Source organism: Anomalospiza imberbis, chromosome 2 (genome assembly GCF_031753505.1).
Source record: "Anomalospiza imberbis isolate Cuckoo-Finch-1a 21T00152 chromosome 2, ASM3175350v1, whole genome shotgun sequence".
NCBI classification, from domain to species: domain Eukaryota; kingdom Metazoa; phylum Chordata; class Aves; order Passeriformes; family Viduidae; genus Anomalospiza; species Anomalospiza imberbis.
In genome coordinates this window covers 16,050,757-16,059,077 of record NC_089682.1, presented here as the reverse complement: position 1 = coordinate 16,059,077, position 8,321 = coordinate 16,050,757, and the positions used below count along the sequence as shown (strand labels likewise).

At 43.7% G+C, this 8,321-nt stretch overlaps 1 non-coding gene across 1 annotated transcript; it reads right to left on the bottom strand.

Annotated features, from left to right (window-relative positions):
- Window positions 1–48: 48 nt before the first annotated feature.
- TRNAV-UAC (transfer RNA valine (anticodon UAC)) lies at window positions 49–121 on the bottom strand. The gene has a single exon. It is a non-coding gene; the product is annotated as a tRNA-Val (tRNA).
- Window positions 122–8,321: the final 8,200 nt, after the last annotated feature.

Here is an 8,321-nt window from a genome sequence, read left to right as displayed (position 1 = left end):
TGAAAAAGTTAGTGTGAAGCAGGGGAAAAAAACCTCCCGCTCCAGCGCTGGTTCCACTGGGGCTCGAACCCAGGACCTTCTGCGTGTAAAGCAGACGTGATAACCACTACACTATGGAACCGCCGCATAAATGTGCTCCCACTGCACTGCCCCTATCGACGACATTCTGGCCACACCTTCTTCCCTGGCTGAGGACAGAAGTCTGGTATTTTCTCTTTCATTGCTGGTTGATTAAAAACAAATGCAGTAGTTAAAAATCACCCTAATGCTTTTTCTGCCGTTCTGATAGCTACAGAGGGCCAGTGACGGGGGTAAATGAGCTCCCGGGAAGGCTCCTGTGCCGCTGCGTGTTGCGGGCAGCGGCGGGCCCCGCTCTGCCCGGCCGCACACGGCGCGCAGGAGCAGGTAGCGCCCCTGGGGCGTGCGGGCCACGCTACAGGGAGCGCTCCCTTCCCCTGCATGTATTCGGCACACGCATAGCGAACGTGTTCGGTAAATCTTTGCCTTCAGCCCGTGTGCTCCCAACGCCAGTGCCACCGGCCCCGCTTCGGGAAGGGCCGGCAGCCTTCCTGCGCATCCCGCTGCTCCTGGCTTATGCTCGGCTGCTCTGTCCCCCCCGAGTCGGGCTGGAGTGTCACGTCAGGTTGGCCCAAGTGTGGGAAAGGGCGGCCTAAGCTCGGGAGAGCTGCAGCAACACCGCCGCTGCTCCGGGGGAGCCCAGCTGCGGGGATTTCTTCGAAACCGGCCATGGAAGCGCCTCGCTGCTCGCTGCGGGGCGCTCCAGCTCTCTTCTCAGCGGGGGAGGGACGTGTAGATGATTTCCTCGGCACAGGAGGCTGTTTAAAAAACATAAGGCAGCGAGAGGCAGGAGCGCCCGGCTCTTCCCAATCCCCCGGAGAGAACGGAGAGTTTTCCTCCCGTGCGGCCGCCCCGGGGCGGCTCCCGCGGCCGTCTGCGCCGCCGGCAGGGGGCGCCCCGCGCTCGGCCACCGCCTCACGCCCCGCTCGGGCCCGGGGCCTGCGCGGGAAGTGGGTGTTTTGGGTGTCTGTCCGTCCGTCCGTCCGTCCGTCCGTCCATCCGTCCGTCCATCCATCCATCCATCCATCCATCCATCCATCCGTCCATCCATCCGTCCGTCCATCCATCCATCCATCCATCCATCCATGGACCTTCTTGTCACCCCTTACACCCCACAGTAACTGCCGTCTTCCCTCTCCTATCTTTTAGCCGCTGTTTTGCACTACTTGCACTACCTCACCATACTGCGCCTCACCTCACGTCTCAAAGGGAGTGGCTTGGAGCAGAAATTAAGGCACCTGTGCTATGTTTACAGGTCAAAAGTTACAAATAGAAGTTATTATTTGGAATATAAAAGGTAAGTTTGAGAGTTTTCAGAAGTGTGGTACTTGTAAGAAAAACAGTGTATTGTTTGTGGCTAAATAGCATAGTTCACGTGATTGTTGAAATTAATAATATTTTGCTGAAGCAGCAGATTTATTTACTCTAACAAAGTAGAAAATGTTTAATTAAAAGCAATTTAATAAGCATTAGATGAAAATAAAGATGAAGACAATTATTTGCACAGACCTGGTGACCCCTTGCCATGTACGTGGTTGCACTTATTAGTTGCTAAATTCCATTCTTTAAAAAACAATTTAAAATATTTTTTAAATCCTTTTACATACTGATCATTAGTGTGGGAGTCTAATCTGTGTGCTCTCCTGACCTGGAGATCCTGATTTGACCTGGAGAGCCTGATTTAAAGGCTTTACCCCTTTGGCAAAGAGACAGCCTGGTAGGCTGAGGCATCAGGATGTAGGGTTTGCACTGTGTGTGGAGCTTCAGGTTCACCAGACCAACAAAATGCACATCAAGCTTTTGTTAGGCAATTCTTATGCTCATTTCTTTTTCCTCACGGTGCTTTACTAAGATCTGTCAGACCCTGAGTGCTGTAGATAGATAGCTATCATTTCTATAAGCTCTAAGTGGAGGTTGAAGCTAACGTCAGGGAGGTAGAGTTGTGCAAATTAGGTCATTAGTCATTGCTTCCCAGAATAATCTGCATTCATCTGATAATTTGGGAAACTTTCTTTAAGAAAAAAAAATTGTTCTCATTTTTTGCAGAGGGTATTCTGATGGTTTCATAGTGTTCTGGTCTAGTTTCTCAATCTTCAGGAGCTTTGAGGCCCTACCACTGCCTTTCTTTCACATTTCTGATTAGGTGTGCTTTTTGCCAAGGATGCTAGTTTTGATGTTTTTTTATTCACCTCACCCAGAATTGTCAGTGGGGGAACATTTCTTTTTGTGTTCACACAAATTAACCTACTTCTTCTAATGTGTGAGCATAGATTTCTGTCATCTCACTGACTGAGTCAGAGTTTAAATTTGTTCTGGACATTAATTTCTCTCTTCATTTTTTTCTATTAGGTGTTTTTTTTTTTGTTTTTTTGGTTTTTTTTTTTTTTTCCCTTTCCTTTCTGTCTCTGGGCATCCAGGTTTCTCAGTCAGGGACTCTTCCCCTTGCTAGTACTTTAAAATACTTTGCTGGGTCATATAAAAATACTTCTTTAAGCTTGGTAGGGCAAGAGGAGGGAAACCATGGTCAGAGCTTAGAAGGAGCACGTTCCCTTCAACTATGATTATCTTCATATTCTTAAAAAAATATCGGTTACATCACTTTGTAGTGGGTGCTTCTGAGAAATAAGCCTGAAGCAGAATTTGAATTATGTATGTGGAATGCCTGCATGAAGACTTGCTCAGGTTAGTGTTTCTAAAGTATTTGGAAAACAGAATAGGTGCAATTATATCAAGAAGGGCTGCTTTTAGAGGGATGCCCTGATTTCTACACTAGCACCATCACTGGGTTTTTTCTTGTCATGCTAGACTGCTCAATCATATATTGTCAGAATTTTTTAGCCTACTTTCTGTTGCAGCTGTTGATGCTAAAAGTCTATTCAGCATATTAAGTGTGTGTGTGATACATGACTGCTGAGCAAAAAAGCAGTAGTATGTGTGACCTTGTTAATGGGACGAGTATGTTCTTTGCCCTTTGTAGAAAGGAAAATGGTATTATCTCCTTGGACTTGAATAGGAAAGGTTAATTTGGAAAGGACATTTGTGTTTCCTCAAGTTGCATGTTATCGTGATCCCCACAAGTAACTGGAGAGGTGGCTCAGTCCAGCAACACTGACTCTTTATCAGGTTGCTTGGTCATGTCAGATCACTGAGACAGAGGACAAAGAAGAGAAACAAAATAAACCATGTCCTAAAGAACCTAACTACTAAGGTTATCCCTCTCCCACTGATCTTGGATGAAATGTTTCTGATGGATTTATTGGCAATTGCAGCAAAACTCTCATTATGCAGTGAACTTGGTAAATGCCAATAGAGATGAACTTATCAGGTACAGTAAATGTTTATAAATAATGTGTATCCCAAGAGTACAGTGGAAAGAGGTAGTGATGTATTTTTGCTTGCATGCATTTTGGCAGAGCAGCATGATCATACATAAAAGATTAGCTGCTGTAACTCAGATCAGGGAAAGTGCATCCTGCCAGAAAAAACAAACATCAAAACTGTTCTGGGTCATGCAGAATTATTGTGCTTGGTATGCTTTCCATTTACTGTCTCGTCTCACAGGAGAGGAACAGATTTGAAAGTGGAAGCTTGTGTCTGGGACTCCAGAACCTCAGAGGACTAGCTCGGTCAATCAAATGCCTTCTGCTTTGCTGGTTTGGCATTTTAAATATCTTGTGCACCTTAATAAATGTCTGTTTCAAAAGGGGATTTGATCACTCTGTCCTTCAGAGTGGTGGTTGATGCCTTTAGAATTGTCACCACACTGATGACAAAAAAATTCTGAAAATAGCATGTTATGGTATTATTAGACCTTTGGGGAGGGGCAGGAGGATGAAGATATTACTTTGCCTCTATTCTCAAAAATCTTTTGTTTCTATCCAGTCCTTCTGGGGCTCCATCACCTGAAGAGGCTTCAGAGCAAGGGCACAGTGGTCTTCATCTTGTGCCTGTGCACATGGAGCTTTCTCCCACCACAGCATGCTTTATAACCTGTGGTCCTCTTCGGACCCACAGGCCCTGCCCTGACCCCACAGAAATGCCTGCTGTGCTCTGTTCCATCACTGCACAGCAGCAAGCAACCCCTCCCTGGCTTTTGGAGTGGGGCAATGGTGTCCTGATGAACATAAACGCTGATGAGGACCGGGCCCAAGACTCTAGTGGTGATATTACACTATCATGCTTCTACAGACATCCCCTCGTTTTGAGCGGTTTGGCGGGGTATGTGTTCGAAATCACAGTGTCCCCGTGCTATCCATGCACTGCCAGTGGAGCAGATTCCTCAGGGGCTGTTGTGTGAGCAGTGGGCAGCAACAAATCACCATGATGGCTCTGCCCTTCCCAAGGGATCCTGTGCCGTTACTGGGAGTCAGGGGTCAGCGTGGCCAGGAGCTGGGTCAGAGATGTGGACGTGCTGCCAGGGGTCAGGGTTTGATTTCAGATCGTGGCTTTCTGACCGGAGCAAGGCTGCAGTGTTCTCAGCTTCTCCAATCCCTTCCCAGCAGTCACACAAGGAGAAGATGAGCCAAAACATGAACTGAGTCCACAGAATTCCAGTCACACATTTTTGGTGTTAACATGTGCACGCATGAAGAAATGAACTGAAGGCATTAGCACAGTGTCTCCCAACACAAGATCTGAATGCTTCATACTTGTGCCATTATCTGGGTATGACTGAGTGATTTGGAGAACACTTATATATTATATCACTTGCATGCAGATGCAATGCCTTGTGGTAAATTCAGTATTTCTTTCCTTAAGGGCTTTCATAACCATGCCAGTCACATCAGATGACCAAACAACCTGGACAGCCTTATGTTTTTTTTCCGGTGTGCTAGATCTGCTAAAATGCAAATCATTGCCTCTACACAGCAGAAAGGCCGAAAGAGATCATGTGACTTCAGATGCGAGGCAGATAACTTCAGCCCATCCCTTTCTCTGCCTGAGATTCAGGAGGCATGGTGACAAAACAGCTTTTCAACACAGAAACAGCCCAGCTGGAGGGCTGCAGCCATGAGCTTTCACATCAGGTTGGACGATGAAAACAACATTTTCTCCTGACTGTTTCTGAAGAGCAGCATTCAAGAGATTTCTTCTCGGGAAGCTGTGTAAATAGGTGGAGAGCAAGTGCATTGCAGCTCCTGAGCTCCAGAGCCCCAGAGAGAATTGGAGCACCTGTTCTGCAGAGCTGCACCCCTCAGGGGTTGCTTTCTCTTAAAAAAAAGAATCTTCTAAAGGTACTCTAGTACAAAAAATCTCGGTATTGCTGAAGCAGAAAGGAAAAAAGGTAATATCTTTGGGTGGGGTATATATATATATATATATATATATAGCTCACTTTTAAAGAGCAAATTGACAAAATGACAGACGTATGTGGCATTATATATGATTTTACCATGAGAAAGATCACTGTGCTTAAAAATATAGTTTGATCTGGACTGAATCAGTTATCTAGAACTTCTGAGTACAGATGAAATCAAACAGCTTTGAGACTACTGTATTTCATATTTTTTTTTTTTTTAGGAAAAATAATTTTTATTATATTTTGAACCTTGTTCTAATGCTTAACTTAAATTTTATGAAAACCACGCTGAAGCATGAATTTAATTTCTAAACTGGCTCAGATTTCAACACATGTTTATTGTGAAGATTTGCTTTTTCAGGATGTCATTAAGACCCTGCTAATTAAGTGCAGGAAAGTATGTGATCCAGCTTATTGCTTAAAGGGTGTTAACTTTTATACTCCAGTTGGGTTCAGATTACTAGAACCAAATTTGCTTTGGGATTTTCAGTTTTCCCCTTGTTGCCTAAAGAAATCTCCCCCTAGAGGCGTTTAGCATTTCTGGAAAGTGATATGGTGGGTTTGCTTATTCTTCTAGGTGAAGAAGAATGTGTACCCCATTTGTACACTTGTATTTGCTATTCCTCCTCTTTTTAAAACAAAATCTGCCTAAAGTCTTGCTGCACAAAAAAGCCAGGCTGCTTGCTTTGTTTATTTTCTGCCCCCCCAAAAAACCAAAACAAAATCCAAAAATAAATATACCCTTTATTGATTATAAATAATATGAACTAGTATTCTCTCGCCATTTTTTCTACAGATTCTCTTTGGGTTTGCATGCAGTTCCTGAGCTCAGGGATTGCTTGAATTATCTAAGTATTCACACATTTGTTACTCTTGCTTTTATTTCTTTTTGCAGTGCATTTTTTTGGCTCAGGAATGTTCATCCACCTTAAAACTTCATCCTATTCTCTTTCAGGCTTTGCTGGCTTTCTGGTATCTTACTTACATTTGGCCAGTGCTCAAGCCACTACATGCATCCCATTCCCTATTGATTCCTGGCCCCACACTGAGGTCTGTCAACACGACCACTTATAGCAATCATTCCATCAGCTCTACATTGAGCTTAGCCTTGCTTCTCTGAGCAGGTGGAGGAAATTATCTGTTAACAAAACCCTTTCTCATTTCTGTCTTTCACATATTTATAATCACTGACAGTCACTTAACGGAAATGTTAGTTTGTTCCACGGATATGAAATGATGGAGCCCTAATCATGTATTGATTTGCTTATGTTTGATGTTCTCAGATCAACCTCTTGGCAGATCAAATTCGGTGTTGGTGTCAAAATTACAGCTCCTGTGCCATAGCCAGGTTCCATTTCATTCTGCTAGTTGACTGTGACTGCTTCATCCTACTTTCTGCAGGGTGGGTCTATTAGCTAATGAGATCTTAAACTCATCTCCAGATTCTCATCCTTGACAATCCCAACAAGACAGTTTTGGAGACCTGTTCTTCTGCAGGTTCTGACCTGAGTGTTGTGATTTAATGTCTGGGTTCTTTTCTCTAGGGTATTTTATTCTTTCCAGCTTCATTCCCTTAGCAATGCACAGAAGCAAATCCATCACAAATGCACATTATGGCATTTTTACATTCTCTGCAGTCCTAGTTTCCAAAGGAAAACAATTCTAAAGGAAATCTGTGAGTCATGGTAAAATAAAAAATTATACAAGATAGCACCAGTGGAAAGCCTCTGTCATGAGAAGCATCCATCCATCCATCTGATCTTTATGCTAAAACTGCCTCTATCTTATCACCTCTCCATGTACACGTACCTCCTAAGACATGTTATGGGAGGAGATCATAGCTACCTGTTCAAAAATATGATTGAGAAAAGAGGTGAGTAGTGAAAGGAGGCATATTGCTGGAGAGAACTGTTGAAACAACTTCTAGAGGAAGTAGCGTAATTATGGAAACCCCATCCCAACAAAAATAAAAGGAGGAGCCTTTCATTTTTGTTTATCAAAGGTAAGAAACAAATGAAAATACAGAGGAGTAAGAAATCCACTTAAATCCCAGTGGGTCTTATTTGTATGGCTCCCATATCCTCAGGTTTAACCTAGATTACACTTGTCAGCCAGTAGCACAGCTCAAATAATTTTAAAAGATAAGGTGTGCTTTAAAGGATGGCTCTCTGCCCAAAGACCCTGCTGTCTGATTTCACTGAAAGTCAGCTATAAATCTTTACAGGACTTCCATTTTCCTTTGGAGCACTTGCTGTGTGTAACCTTCAGTGGCTCCTGTCCAGAAAAGAGCAGCATGTGCCACTCTGGCTTAGCTTTGTGAGTGTACATTGGCATGATTGCAAAGACATTTTATTTTGCTTCAGTGGATGGGTTTTGCTTTTAGTGACTGTCTATCACAAAACTGGCTTTTTTGCTAAGCTGAGAGAAATCTAGCAATTTTTTCAATTATGTCTAAAAGTGGGGCGGATTACTGACTTGTAGAAATGGAATGCCTGCTTTTTAGTCAACATGATGGATTCTCTCTTAAAGGTAAATCAATGGTATAATATCCAGAATATTAACACAGTGCTATATTTCAAATTCTCATCCAGCTACCTTGCGTCTCTTGCAATACCTTGGTAAAAAGCCCAGCTTTCCATTTTATCAGCCAACATTTGGGGCAATTTTGTAATGGCAAATGATTCTTCACCAGACACTGCTACGCTGTGTAGGAAGTAGCTTACGGAAATTACTCTCCTGGCCTGGAGTCTGGGCATGCAGGTTGGCAGTGAGGACGGCTCCATAGCCACTTGAGAAGTTGTCATGAAAAGACACTTGAATGTTCACCCTGTCCATTTTGGAATGCAGATATTTGGGACTGAAGGTGGTGAATATTCCCCTGGACTAGCCCTTTGGTGGCCAGGTTTGGCCTTTTTAGGAGGTTTAATGATAGGATATATATGTG